General features: G+C 34.4%; 1 non-coding gene across 1 annotated transcript; it reads left to right on the top strand.

The window, feature by feature from the left end:
• Positions 1 to 11,714: 11,714 nt before the first annotated feature.
• Positions 11,715 to 11,819, top strand: LOC120597504 (U6 spliceosomal RNA). Its single transcript, XR_005651390.1, has one exon. It is a non-coding gene; the product is annotated as a U6 spliceosomal RNA (small nuclear RNA).
• Positions 11,820 to 15,118: the final 3,299 nt, after the last annotated feature.

The following is a 15,118-nucleotide window of genomic DNA, read 5'->3' as shown; positions in this document are numbered from 1 at the left end:
AAGGAAGGAAGGAAGGAAGGAAAGAAGGAAGGAAGGAAGGAAGGAAGGGAGAAAAATCAATAATCGCGAAAAATCCACGGGAAGATCTGTGCTCAAATTTAGATTCAAGCCAGCACTTGAGGGAAATGTAGTTTTTTTATAGGAGAAGAGGAAAAGGAAGGGAATTCCAGCAGGAAAGTGTGTCACAAACAAAGATACATAAATGAGAGAGAAATCATAGTACAGAACATTCTAAGAAGTCATAAATTACATCCACACACAATAAAACATTTACTAATAAAATAACAAATTTTAGAATTAGCTTTAATTTTAAAAAATCATATGTGCCAAGAGAAATTTCTAAAGATTAAACTTCAAGTTTCCTGCTGGCTTGTAACTATATAAAAAACTTAAAACATTTTAGAATAACATTCCTGTCTTTAAAAGAGAAATGAGAAAAGTTATCCAAACTAGCATTCTTTATTTTTCTATCTGAAATATTCTTTTGAATATTTATAATGATTGTGTTTCAGAAGTGGAAGTGATTGGAAAATATTTCTATCTGAAATATTCTTTTGAATATTTATAATGATTGTGTTTCAGAAGTGGAAGTGATTGAAAAATACATTTTCATTCCTTTACATCAGAATTACATCAGAATTACATCTTGTATACTTTAAGTTCTAAGTTAAATCTCTATGCCAGCTGACCAAGTTCATAGTGGATGAAGTTAGCCTTTTAGATTCGTGAACTGAAATAGAGGACCACAGCTCCTATTTTACCATATAGATTCCATTTTTTTTCTTCTACTTGTAAACCCACAATTATATAGTTAAAATCTAATTCATGTAGTAATTGTCAGCACAGTGATTTCTGGACAGGCAAATAGGCACGACCATTTAAAATGTTTTGGGGACACATGAATTGATTAATGGTCAAAGTAAAATCAATAATGAGCTTGAAACAGAACTCAAGAGTACTCTTCTTAGACTCTGATTCAGAATGCTTTTGATTTTTAGCTTTAGGTGACTTTATGGTCACTTGTTTTCTGAACCTCCTCTGTATGAGTCTCATGCAAACATTTTGCATGTCAAAAGTTGACTGACACTTTCTCTATATACATTTTAGTGTCAAGGATAAACCCCTCAAAGAACAGAAAGCCTTTCTCAAATAGTGTGTTTGTTTACTGGTTCTGTTGTCTGCTTTGAGAGTATTAGATCATCAAAAAGCTATTAAAAACCTAACTTTAGTCATGGGAATAAATAAAACACAACTGTGATCTATTATTTCATGTCTCAAGCAATATGTTGATACTGACAGTTGAATAAATAATTAAATTGAGAACTAAGTGCCAAACCTGTAGTGATCTATTAACATGATGATTGCTGATGGACATTAATTAGGCTTACATGCATATAAAATTTTATTCAAAGTGTGAAATCATTATTATCAAAAATCTAGTGTTTCTTGCATAAATTTTCTTTTAATTCTTTGTAGAATCCATGATACTGGATTTTCCAGTCCAGAGATACTCAGGAATGTTTTATATTTTAGAAATACTGAGACTGAGATGTAGAAAGGTCATGTTAACTTGTTCTATCATAATACCATATCGTTTATGCATGTCATAGTTTTCAAAGCATTTCAAAGCATAGTTTTCAAAGAAAGATCACTGGATGAGAAATTAAGAATGGAGAAATTTGACTAGGTCATATCTCAAGTTTTTCTTATTGTGAAATAACTTTAAAAAGTCACTTCTAATGTAACTCTGTACAACAGGCAAGGCAGCTATATTCTCTTAATTTGAATACAAGAAAACTGACATTTAGAGTTTGTTACATAATTAGGAAATGCTGGAGCCAAACCTAGAACACTAGAAATTGACTCTGAGTGTTTTGCTTTTATAGAGGACCTCTCATAAGATTTGTATAGTTAAATTTGATTTGGCTAATCTGCTAAATTATCCCCATGAAGATTTTAATACTTACACCTGAAATTTCATTAATAGTTTTCAATAAAATAACTAAAAAGTCATATGTTTACTCACATGATTTGTTAGATGCCTCTATAATTAACAAGGGTGACTATATAAGGAGAAGATTTTGGACTTTGTCTTGGAAAACCAATCATGTTGAGGTAGTGATAACTAAAACAATATGAATAGGTAATGATAGCTAAACTTGAAAACTTACCCTTTGGACCTGAGGCAATGTTAATCTCTTTTACTTTATCCCACCAAAGAAGATGAGAGTAAACACATATATTATTGTTCATAAGCATTTAGCTGCATCTGGGTGTGTTGACATTTTGTTTCCTTTTGAATATATGCTTAACACTTGATACCTCTGAAAGAAGAGGGAGATCTTGATTTTTGTTTATCTTCCCCAAAGTTTCTTTTTTTTTCATCCTGTCCTTAATTTTAAAAAAATGTTCTTTTTAGCCTTCTAACTTCTCACAACCCTTTTATCAGTAATCAACATTATAATGTAAGGTTTAGGAAGGCAGGAACTTCTGTCTCTTTTGATTGCTGATGCATTCTCAGTGCCTAAACAGTGTCTGGCACATAGTAGATGCTCAATAAATATTTGTTAAACAAATATGTGGAAAATATCTCCAAATCTATTCTTATTACAAAAAGATAACAAGAAAAAAGAAACTTCTAGTGTCTTTTACAACCTAGGATACTGCACAAACATTTGTGAGTGAAAATAATTTAATTTGAGAGACACTGGTTTTTACTGAGAAGTTTTTCTTCTCTAAAAAGGTGAATGCACAATATGTGAAGCTGGACTTTTCATTGTTGTTGTTTCAACATGACACTTGGAAATTAGAGTATTTAAAATAAAAAAGAAATAGCATTTACTTTAGATAAACACAATATTCTTCCCTGGAAAGTTTGTCTCTTCATTATTTTTCTCATTATTACATTGTTTGCAGATAAGACAAATGTAGAAATTACATTTTTTCTACTTTCTCCAACTTCTCAGCTTTACTGATTATTCTTTCTCTCTCTTCCCTCACTGCAACTCCCACTTGGGCTTCCTTTTTTCTGATTGTATGCTTTCCCCTCCATACAATCAAAATGAATTTGACGTGAATGATGAAATATATAACTAAGGGGGTTAGGGAGGGTCAGGTACCTGGGGACCTGAACCCAGGTCACCATCTTTACACTGCAGTCTGTGTTTCTGGATTTACACAGGTGAAATGTCGACCTAGAAGTACAGTGTATGGAACAAACTACTACAGCTTTAAGCTGCTGAGGTTTATCAAAAAAAAAAGCAGGAAAAGAAAAGAAAAGAAAGAAAGAAAAAAAGAAAAAAAAAGAAAAAAGAAAAAGAAAGAAAGAAAGCAGAAACAAAGGCAAGCAGATGGCTAAAGATGAAGGTCACATCAGATGGAGAAGTTTGTCAAAATGTGATGACATGGGTAATCTGTAAACTGTTATTGCGCCTAGCTGGAGGTGCTGAAAAACATTTTGAAATTACAAAAAACACTGGAGTCACCAGCACAGAGGCAGGAATGATAGCCTGGAGTGGTTCTGGTCTATGGATGAATGCCAGATGTGGAAAGCGACATATCTGGAATTAATGATATTAAACATGCTTTTCTTTTATGCTCAATAATAACTCTATTATGATTGATACAAACCGCAGACACTTTATCTAGTACAAATGGAATCGTCTGTCATTGACTATATTAAATCATCAATTTCTGCATGATGAGGATCGTTTAGGGTAACTAATCATCTGTCTCGTTCTGAAGTCTTTAAGGCTGATCAGATAACGTTTTGAATACTGCCTGAGCAACCATGACAATCTAACCCTTCCATGTAAGGATTGAGAGGGGCCCATTATGCCTTCAAAGCCTGTGGAAATATCACAGCTCTTTCTCTACATAATACCCTGCTGTAAATAAATCACTCTCCACCGCAAACTTTATTGATCACAAGCACTTCCATGCTTGTGTCTAGTGAAGTCTCCACAGAATAAAATGCTGCTTTATATTTTGTCTTGTCAAAATATTAAACGGCTCTGTCAAGTGGAGTCAGGCTAGCAGTGATGGTGTAATTCTGCTATAGCCCTTCTCATTCCCTCCTTCTATCTCAGCTGCCAAGCTTACAAAGCAGAATTTTTTTTTTTTATAAACTTTCCAATTATAGTCTCGTAAGATTATGAAGCCTTAAGATAAAGTGTCCTAATTTAGAGTGGTGGAGTACTGAACTAGTAGGAAAGCGACTGTTAGATAAAACAGCATTTCTCACAAGGAAAAAGATAACTTGGCTTATTTATATACACAACTTTAATGGGCAAAGGAGGTTAGGCTAAAAAAATCTGTTTAATTTTGTTTTGCAAAATGGAGGGTGGGGTGGGATCTAAATTAATTTTCACTAAGGTGCTTATTATTCATAGTTATAAAATAATGTATTATGAACTAAACCAGCTTGGGAGGTGGGGATTGAGTTAACACCGAAGTCCATCATTAACACAATATATGTTTTCCAAACGACACGGATAGGTTATCTAGCCACTAAGTAGTACCACGTACTGTAATATGTTTGTAGCAACACCCAGAAACAACAAGCAGATTAAAAGTGTAATTTACTGCCTGCTAATGTTGAATTTCCTGGGCAGCATATGGTTTTAATGCAATCTAAAAGTAGTTTCATCCTTTGCCCCTTATAAAGGGGTAGATTTTGCTTTCAATATGGAATAGAAAGAGACTGAAATCACTTAGAGAAGAGTTTAAGATTTAGTGTACGGGGCCATTAGTCCTGCTTGGAGAACACTGGGTTTGATCTTTATTCCCTTTTGGAAGATCATTAACTCTTTTAGACATTTAGCAAATAACCTCCTCAAGGCTTGGAAGAGTTTATACACCACCATAAGACAGCATTCTGCTCCTGTCTTGCCTGTTTCCCAGCTAGATATTTATTGAAGCTTCTATTTGGTCATTTTTAAAAAGAAGTTAAGCTGTAAGATGGATTGATAATCCTAGACAGTGAATTTATTTTGGAGTCATAAAAATTGGATGCCACAAAAACTGAAAGCGTAAGTCTAACTGTGGACCTCTGTGTATACCTTCGTTTCTGCCTAGAAGAGTCTCTAATGAAGAAAGAACAAATTTTAGCTTAGGGACAGGGTTAAACCCACTAGCATATTTCAAAGCAGCAAGTAAACAGCTTTTTTATTTTTGGGGTGGTAATAAATTTGAAACATCAACCCCCTTAGCTTAATTCAAGTTCTATTTCATCACCACAGTCCCCTTACAAGAATTTTTCCAAGTACTATAATGGGCAGTAAACCTCAAAGATAGTGGAATCCATCAGTTTTTTTTTTTAACAATTAGAAGGTCATTAAATCCTACTGAATTGTATATTCTCCTTTTAAGTAACTATAGCCATGCATTACTTTAGAGTAAAATAAAATGTGCAAATGTACTGCTGCAAATATTTTGCTTAAATTTAGAGCCACTTTACCCTTATTCAGTAAGCATTTATTAAATCTTTCCACATACTAGATACTCCTTGTCTCACTAGAAACAGTGCCTAATCTTGAGAGGCTAAGGGTTTATTGAGGGAGATACACTTGTAAACAAGCAATAGCAGTGCAGTATGAGAAAGCTGTGATGTCGGTACCTACAATGTTAGCCTTCATTTTGTATTTAACCATACACACATGCTAGTTATTTTTCACACAGCAGTTTAATTGGCATTTGCAGTTTCTGCCTGCTAATTTACTTACAGCATCTTAATTTTTTTCTTTATTAATCTCAAACCAGGTAGAACTGATCTCATTTCCTCCTGTATCTGCTCTGGGGTGGGGACACAATGCAGGTTTGGTCACACATCCTTCCAGCTACACTTATTCATTCAGGGATAGATAATACTCACACAGTCAGGAAGTGGCAGAGCCAAGTTTATACCCAGGCACAATGACTCCCAAGTGTATGTTTCTAACCACTATGCTTTACTTTCTTGCAATCTTTCTAATGTGGAAGATGCACTGTATGAGTGAAATATTGAAGATAAAAAGAGCCAAGCCAGTCCACTGTGATTTATAGCAGGGACTTTTACTGAAGTATTAATTTTCTGCTATTTTCCTAAGCTGTTATGTCTTGAGCTGTCCAAGGGACACTTATTAAGAAAGAATGCACCAGAAAATGAAGCCAAATACAGTAGAAAGAGTGAAACACTTGAGAGATTGAATGAGTTGGTGGTATCATTTAATCTCATTGTTCAAATACATATCCCCGGATTTTAGTTATGAGAGCCAATAACAAGTGGCTGCTCTTGCTGAAGCTAGTTTCTATTAGGTATGTCTACTAATTAATAATGTGCTTAAAGAGATGAATGCATACTTTTTTTTTAAGGCTCAATTAGGAGAAAGTAAAGCATCTCCTCTAAAGGATCTCAGAGGGTCCTTAAGTTTGATGGGTGGCAGAGGCTGGGAGTAGGAGGTTTCAGGGGGAACTCATCATTTATGATCTTCAAAATAGGATTTTAAGTTTATGCTAACCTTGGTATTGAGTCAAAGACCTTTCTGTAATAGGGATTAACTAACAATTGTACACTATAATTTCTACCAGAAAGTTTAAAAAATCTATTATCTAAATATTTGCTTTCCTTCTATTTAGTAAACCAGTTTCTCTTAGTTTCTGGGTTTCACCTAGTTTGCACAGCAGACATTTAAAGAAGATGTATAAATTCCTATTCAGCATATGAAGGCGTCATTTACTATCCTGGGATGTCGTTCTTTCCAGCCACCAGAAAGGCAGTTACTATACCATACCTGAAAGTGTTAATGCCGTTTCCTCATGTAACTAGCCTACTCCTGGGGAGTAGCTTACACTGTGGGAGAATCTAGGTCAATGTGCATGACTGAAAATAGCTTAACAGTGAATCCGATATGAATTGAAAAAATAATGAGATGAAATCCTAGCCATGAGATACCCTGACTAGACTGATATTGAGTTTAAAAACCAAGCATCCTAGGTCTTGGAATACATGTAGTGGTCAGCACAATTTTCTTTCCTGGCCCTGTTGAACTGTTTTAAAGGAGCGCTGGATACTTAGATCCAAGTTTGGCCAAAGAGGCTGCCAAAAAGACAAAGAATCTTGCTCTATGTGGAGGCCAGACTGCAGCTGGAAGGGAAATGAAAATTTCTAGTTAACTGACTCTACGTCTCTAGGCAATTTTGAGTTTTTATTCAGGACTCCATTACTGTCCCCTGAAGATATCGTATTTCTTCAGGTTAATAATTTGACTGTAAAAAGAAAAGTTCAAACCTCTCACTGTTTTAATATTTGGTAAACAGAGAGATTATGTAGGCAAGTGAATAAAGAATTCTTTTTTATTTTGGAAAAAAATGGCTTTGGATTGCTTTATTTGTCAAAATTTTAAATAGAAAATACTGATTACTACCACATTTCTGGTTTTTTGTTATAGGGAAATAGTTTACTGATAACTTAAATAAATTGATAAAGTAAGATCATTTTCTTAAATAAAAAATAAGAGTTTATATTAAAAGAATATTTAAAATAATGTTTTTTTCATTAATAAAAGGTATGATTAAGTAGTTGGAAATAATATCAACAATAAATGCTGTTCTATCATTATGCTAGCTAGGGGTAGTGTCTCTGAAAAGGAAAAGTGTCTTATTTTTGTCATAATCTTAAACTACTCAATTCTTTTCCATTGAAAGACAATTAATAACTGTTAAGTGGCTGGTCAACTTGCCAGATATCACTGCTAGATGTGTGATATACAAATGTATTCAAGACTTGTTTGCTACTGTCATGGATCTTCCAAGCTAATTGCATCATTGAGGGTGGTTAGTAAGGGAGTGGGACAAGGAAGCAGAAATGTCTGCAAACTAAATAAGTACTAAATAGAGGCATGGGTGCTGGGAAGACACAGGAAAGGGTAATAAATTTGACTTTGAGACTCAAGTATGGCCTCATGAAAATAATTTTGGTTTTGAATGTACAAGTGTTTGAGATATGGAGTAGGCATTTCAAGTTGAAAGGACAGCATAATCAAAGGCGTATGGAAACATGAAAGTACATAATATAATTGGGAATACTGAATTAATCTGGTGTTTTGGGAGTTTAGGAGTTGAAGAAAACAGAACTGGGTAGTGATCAAGGTTGGCTGAGTCTAGATTGTTGAGTGTCTTAAATGGTAGTCTTAGTATTTTTCTGTTGGCAATGGGGAAACATGAATATGGAGTGACATGATTTAATCTAGAACTTTGGAAGATAAATATTAAAAATATAATAGTAGTAGCTAACATTTATTGAGTGCTTAGCATGTGCCAAACACTGTTCTACATATGCAATGTATATTAACTCATTTAACCCTCAACATAGTTCCATATGTAGTTTTCATTATTATTTTCCTTTATAATGAGGCATAGGAAGGTTAAGCAACTTGATAATGGTCATATAGCTAGGAAAGGGCAGAAACAAATTTTTGTACAGGCTTAATGGCTTTAGAGTCTATGTTCCTGACTTCTACGCTATCTCTTGATCTATCCAATATAGAGGATTCAGTGATTAAATGAAATATTGAATGTAGGAAGACCATTTAGTAGGTCCAGAAGAAGGATGATGAAAGCCTAAATGGGAAATTAGCAGAAGAAAAAAAAATGGAAGGATCAGTTTGAAGAATACCACCAAGGAAGAATTAACCGATTTGGGAAATCAGCTGCACATTAGAAATGAAAGAAAGAGAGGAAATGATAATGACTTCAAGATTTTAAAATGGAAGAAGTGATGACTGTCAGTAACAAAGGTAGGGACTACAGGGGGTATGTGTTGGGAAAGGGGTGATAATATGTTTGCTTGCTAATATGCTAAATGTATGATGCCTATGGTTCATTTCTGTGGCTATGTCAAGTAGGCATTTGAAAATAGAAGTCTCAAAATTAAAAATAAAGATAAAAGCCATATTAAAGTCATTGTAAGAATCTAAAAAAGAAAGGAAGGAAGGAAGGAAGGAAGGAAGGAAGGGAAGGAAGGAAGGAAGGAAGGAAGCGAAGGAAGGAAGGAAGGAAGGAAGGAAGGAAGGAAATGGAAGTCTCAGACCCAGGAGAGGGATCAAGGCTGGACAAATTATGGAATTTTGTAGCCATTCAACTGAAATGTATTGAGTATCCATCATCTGCCCAATTCAGTATTAGAGATATCGTGGTGAACAAGTAAACATGATTTCTACCTTCGTGGAGCTTACCATGGAAGATAGACATCATTATATAAATTGATATATAATTTAAATGGTTACTAGCTCCATGAAGAAAAAGTCAATGGTAGAATTAGGCATTATAATAAGGATCTGACTTTAACTGTGAGACAGTGAAAACTTTTCTTTTGAATATATTTAATTTAAGGAGAAACCTGAAGAATAAGAAGGAGTTACCTGAGTTAAGGATTCTAGATGTATGTTCAGGAAAAGAGAAACAGCATGTGTGGAAGTGCTGAGGTTAGAGAGAGCTGTGAGTATTCTTGGAACTCACAGAAGGTGAGAGTGATTAAATCTTAGAGAATAAAAAGGAGACAAACTCTGAGAAAAAAATTGTAAAGGGAATCAGAAACCAGATCATACGAGGCATTTTAGGCCATGTTAAGGATTTTAGAATTTATTTTAAGACAGTGGAAAATTATAGATGAATTTTAAGCAGAGAAGCATGGAAAGATTTGTATGTTATTGTGGCTTCTAGGAGGTAGGGCAGATGATCAGGGTCAAAACAAGACATAGTTATTTATGAGGTTATATCAATAATATTTGTGAGAGATGTTAGGGATTCAGTGAATAATAGGTGAAAAATGAGAGAGAAAGAGATTTGAGAGATAACATCTAGTTTTCTTTTAATAATAATTGAGTAAACTGTTTCCAATCCCAGCAAAGTAGATAGAGATGGGAGCATTTAAGAATAGAGCTTAGTTTTGAAAATATAAATTTAAAAACCCTGTAACAATTCTAATTGGAGATAATATATATACAGCTTATTAGTTTCTAGAGCTCAGAGTATGAGGTGTGGGCAGTTATGGAGATATGTAGCATGCAGAAGTTATTTAAAGCCATGTCAAATGGTTAGATTGCTATGACAAAATGAAAGCATGAGAAGAAAAGGGATATTTGAACCAAGACTTGATGAACATCAATATTTAAAGATAGGGTCGAGGGAAAGGTGATACTGGTCAAAGTATTAGAATTATGTAGAACACTATAAGGTAAATCAAGAGAGTCTGGTATCATGGAAGACAAGCAAAGCAGACAAATTTTTTTATGTTTCTAATAAGTCAAGAGAAAGGACTTCAGAATAATGTCCATTAGATGTAGCATTATAGATATCAGAGGTGACCTTAATGAAAATAGTTCTGATGTGGTGGAGCCCAAAATCAGATTGGATTGAGCTGAGGAGTACATAGGAGAAGAGGATGCAGAGGAGAAATGCAAATAGACAATGCTCTCCCAAAGCTTGATTGTAAAGGAGAGAAAATAATTAAAGCAGGAGTTGGAATGAGATGTGGGGAAAAGGGAAGGCTTATTATTGTTATATTTTGTTTTAAATACAATAGCTATTAAACATATTGGGATATGTAAAGGAAAATTTAGTAGGAAGAGAAGGATAAAAAGATGAAAGCAGATAGAATGAAGTCCTTGAGAAGGCAGAAACTGAAGTCTGAAGTAAAAGTGAAGGAATTGGCCTTTGTTTTGTAGAAAGGATACACATCTTCATTGTAAAGAAATGACACAACAAGGACAGGGCCGGTACAGGTGGGCTTAGAGATTTTGTGGGGGGAAGATGAAGGCATTCCCACCTTATGACTACTTTTTTTCTCTGAGATTTACGAAGCAAGATCATACACTAAAGTCATGAGATAGATATGCAAACTTTGCGAGTAAATAAAGTGGTATAAGTCTAAAATGGATTGTGAAAGAAAAAAATATTCTGAGATAGAAACTTAAAGAATTTCCACATGTAAGGATCCAGAGGAGAAAGAAAAGTAATTACAAAAGAATAAGAATAGATGGACACAGAAGCAGAAGGAGAACAAAGAGTCTAGGCAGTAATAGGAAAGGGAAAAGTTTCCAGAAGTTTCCAACGGGAGAGTCGATAGCAGATGACCTGACAAAAGCTATTGGGAAGATAATATTTTCTAAAGTTTTTGTTATATGGTAAGAACTGTACTAAATGTTTCATATTAATTAGTTCATGTAATATTCTCTGCAGATATATTAAGTGACGTGTCTAAGGTAAAACAGAAAAGAGTTATATAGTAAGGTTTTTAATGTAGGAATGACAGAAACTGAAGCCCATGAACTTGTCACTCTGGATACAGTCTTAAAAGGCTAGGTGACATATATTGGGCCCTTTTATTTGCAGAGATTTTTTCTAAGCATTTTATTTATAAAAGGGTTTAAATTGCTATGGGAAATAGGAAAAAATAATCAATTCAAGATAAATTAAAAAAGCATAACAGTATTGGCAATTATCTAAGGTATAAGAATATGATATGCTACAAAATCATAGTAAGGTACTTTACTGAACCCATAAATAAAATTATTTATTAAGTATATACATATTTTTTTAAAACAAAAATTAATAGATTAGATAGAGGTAAAATAGGGTTAGACTAATATAGTCTCTCAACTGAAGGAGTTTATAAACTAGAATTGACTCCATACAACTAAAAAACAATGGAGAAATCATTGAAAATAAATACATGAGTGCTCACTTTGGCAACACATATACTAAAATTGGAATGATACAGAGATTAGCATGGCCCCTGCACAAGGATGAGATGCAAAAATACATACATGAATAAAATATTGATACTAAGTAAATGCAAAGATACAAAGATAAAATAGAACATTTTAGGAGTAGGTTGTTCAGACAGGATCAAATCAGAATATCTCTGTCCTGAAGTTGGGCCACTAGATGGAATTTCTAGACCAAGATGATATTTTTGCCATATCTCCCTCCAGCACCCCAGGGAAAAAGTTTATTATGCACCAGGGGGTTCATATTCTAAACAAGGTTAAATTAGAATGAGAATATATGATATTGCTGATGACATAAGGAAGGCCAGGGTGGGTAGTTCAAAGGTGAGGATAGAATAGAGGTGGTGTTCAGGGCTGTAATTAAGAACAGTCTTGCTGGTTCCAGATTCAAGTATAAGACTTTTATACACTAATAGCACATAAAAGTATAATGTGAGGAATATTTGTTACTATATCTAGTTATTTCGATACTATATCAATATCTATTGATGGATCGAGTGATCTATCTATCTTCTACCTACTATTTTTCTGTCTACCTGAAACCTACATAGAAAAAAAAAATTCCTTTAAAGCTCTATTGGCAATGCCTTATAACAACTACAGGCAATATATTGCAGTTTCTATATTGGAAAATGATCTTCATGTTCAAGTAGATTGTGTTCAAGGAGATAGATTATGTTCATAGAATTTCATTTATTTGATTAAGACAGATACTGTTCATAAAATGTCTAGGACAATCCCTGCTAAATTGCTATTCATATGACAATTTCTCTTTTGGAGGAAAGAAAAAAAAACAATTTAATGCTGTTTATAGAGGTATCTTTATTTGCTAATCATTGTGAAGTAAAAATTCCAAGTCAGTAGTTCTCTAGAAAATGAGGTTTTTCACCATATTTTGATAAGTAACTGCATTTTACAATTAAACATTTTAAATACCTTTGTCTAATAAGATTAAGGCACTGAGATAAAGTAAGAATGTTTTGTGTATTTGTCGAATGGACATCAGTTTTCATGCAGGGCAAATCTCCTTATTTAGAAGATTTTTCTTGTCTGTTTCTAGACCTCTCCCCCTTTTATAGGGGAAAACACAGTTTCTAGAAATCTATGCATTATATAAAAACCCACAGTGGAGTGCGTTACGAACTTTAGTGAGAGTGGGTTTGGATTTTACTGCCATGAGAAGCATTCAAAGGAGAGAAATTCTGGTTCAAAATGAAGACAGCTAGCTAACTTGAAGTGAGTAAAGCTCCAGGTACAAAAGTCTGCCCCTACCACATGGAAATTTCTCTTCCTGTGACCCTTTGTTCTGTTATGACCTTCTTGATTTTAGGGCTGTGGTTTCTGATGGGTGGGAATTGCTGGGAAAAGAATCCTGGGTGATTTTCCTATCCTTTCAAAATCTCCTTTAGAGTCTGGACATGTCAAGCCACTGCTAAATCCGTCTGGCATAACATTCCTGACAGGCAAAATTACTATCTTGGAGTTTGCCTTTACTAGGGCTTCTGTTTGAACTCCCTAGAAGCTGACATCCCCGTAGAGTATGAAATCCACCACACTGGCTGTCAACAAGCTGGCAGCTTACTGACTGTGTGTATTACCTGCTGGGTTGTTCTTCCATAGTGAAGACTCCTGCCTGATGATTTATCTCAGAAAAGTCTTGCAGATTAGCTAGAAATGAGCATTGTGCACCCAAATGAGAGTCTGATTCTAGCTCACCTAGTTGTTCGTTTCCTATTTTCAGTGTCCTTAGGACAAAGACCTACTGGGCTACCTTATAGTACACATCATTGTAGTCATCTGTCAGCTAAACTAAAGGTCCAGAAGCAAAATAGATCATTTGGGTCTATTCTGTGAAGTGGCAACACTGCAGAGAGCAGCAGATCAATAACTATTTATAAATAGATTTACCTGATTCATTTATCAATTAAAGGGTATGTCAGTGTGTGTTCCCATTTATGTATGTATACCTAACTCGTTTGGGATAAAATGGTAAAATATAAATGAAAATAAGCCTAAAAGCTCTCAATGAGAAGTCACTTATAATTTAATGTTACATAGCCAATTGGAAGTTAAGTAGGTGATAGATAGAGAAACAGAAAATAGAATAGATAGATGGATACATATATACATACATACACACATACATACACACATACATACATACATACATACATACTGGAAAAGAGATTGACACTGAATTGAAACCGAAATAGGGATTTGGGGCAGTTAATGGAAAATTCTGCTACAAACAAGATTTTGCTGCTTTCTTTTTCTATAACCACAACGTCAGTTTCTTCCTTCTCTCTTCTTTCTGCCCTTGCTTCTCCCTTTCATTGCTCTCCTTAATACTTGCTCAGCCCCTGGGAGGCTGCTGAGTGGCAGGGCTGGCAGCAGAGAGCAGATTAGCAGCAATATTTGAGAGACAGACTCTAGCTGCTTCCATTCATCACTTGGCTCTCACTTCCAACTTCAACCCTTCCCCCTACCACCTGAAAGGCAATCAAAGATTAAGTGAAAGAGAAAAATATGTCAACATTTCTTTTTTAAAAAAGTCTATTATCTTACAGATTGATAAAATGCCCTAGTAGTTTATATTTACTTAAGGTTTATTTATTTATTTTTTTAACTTTTGATTAGTAGTCCTGTGCTTCTGAGACACTGCACATAGACCCTACATACTCTTGGCTGCAGTCACTCGCAATAAATGTGTAGTAGAGCATGACTATAATTTGTGGTTTTTTTCTCCCTCTGCTTATCCTAAGTTCATAGTAGGTGGATTTGTGTACCAGCGTTACTTTTTAGGGAGAGCCAAGGATGGAAGTGACATTTCTCTCTTCTGTTCTAAACCTAAAGCAGAAAAAACAATTTTCAAGTATGCAGTTCCATTGTCACCTTAATACTCTAGTATTGGTCAGACCATGTAACCTGACTAGGTAACTGGTATAATTTTGTTTCTTTCTGTTGGTGCCTTTACCTGTAGACATTTCCCATTAAAATTTACTAGTTAAGTAGCTTTGAGCCTCTAAGAATCTTGGCATTTTATTCTGTAAAATGGGAATAATTCTACTAACATAGGATTAAGTACTATCTATACATTTATATAAAATTTGTGGCTGACCTATATAAACCCTCCACCAAAAATATAATGGTTTGTTATTTTTAAGCATTGAGCAACTAAGGTTTTCCTGTTTTTAGGAGTGTGAATAGACCTATATCTAACACTCTGTCAGCACTACTTATTTGTTAGAGTTCGTACTAGTAAAAACAGGGAAGCAAAAGCAGGAAAAGGGAAACTACGGAATGCATTTTACTATTTATCAATACGTGAATACCATCATCTAATTTTTGAA

Source organism: Pteropus medius, unplaced genomic scaffold (genome assembly GCF_902729225.1).
Source record: "Pteropus medius unplaced genomic scaffold, Ma_sr-lr_union100, whole genome shotgun sequence".
In the NCBI taxonomy this organism is placed as follows: Eukaryota; Metazoa; Chordata; class Mammalia; order Chiroptera; family Pteropodidae; genus Pteropus; species Pteropus medius.
The sequence above is the reverse complement of the archived record's forward strand: the minus strand, read 5'-3'. Positions and strand labels throughout refer to the sequence as shown.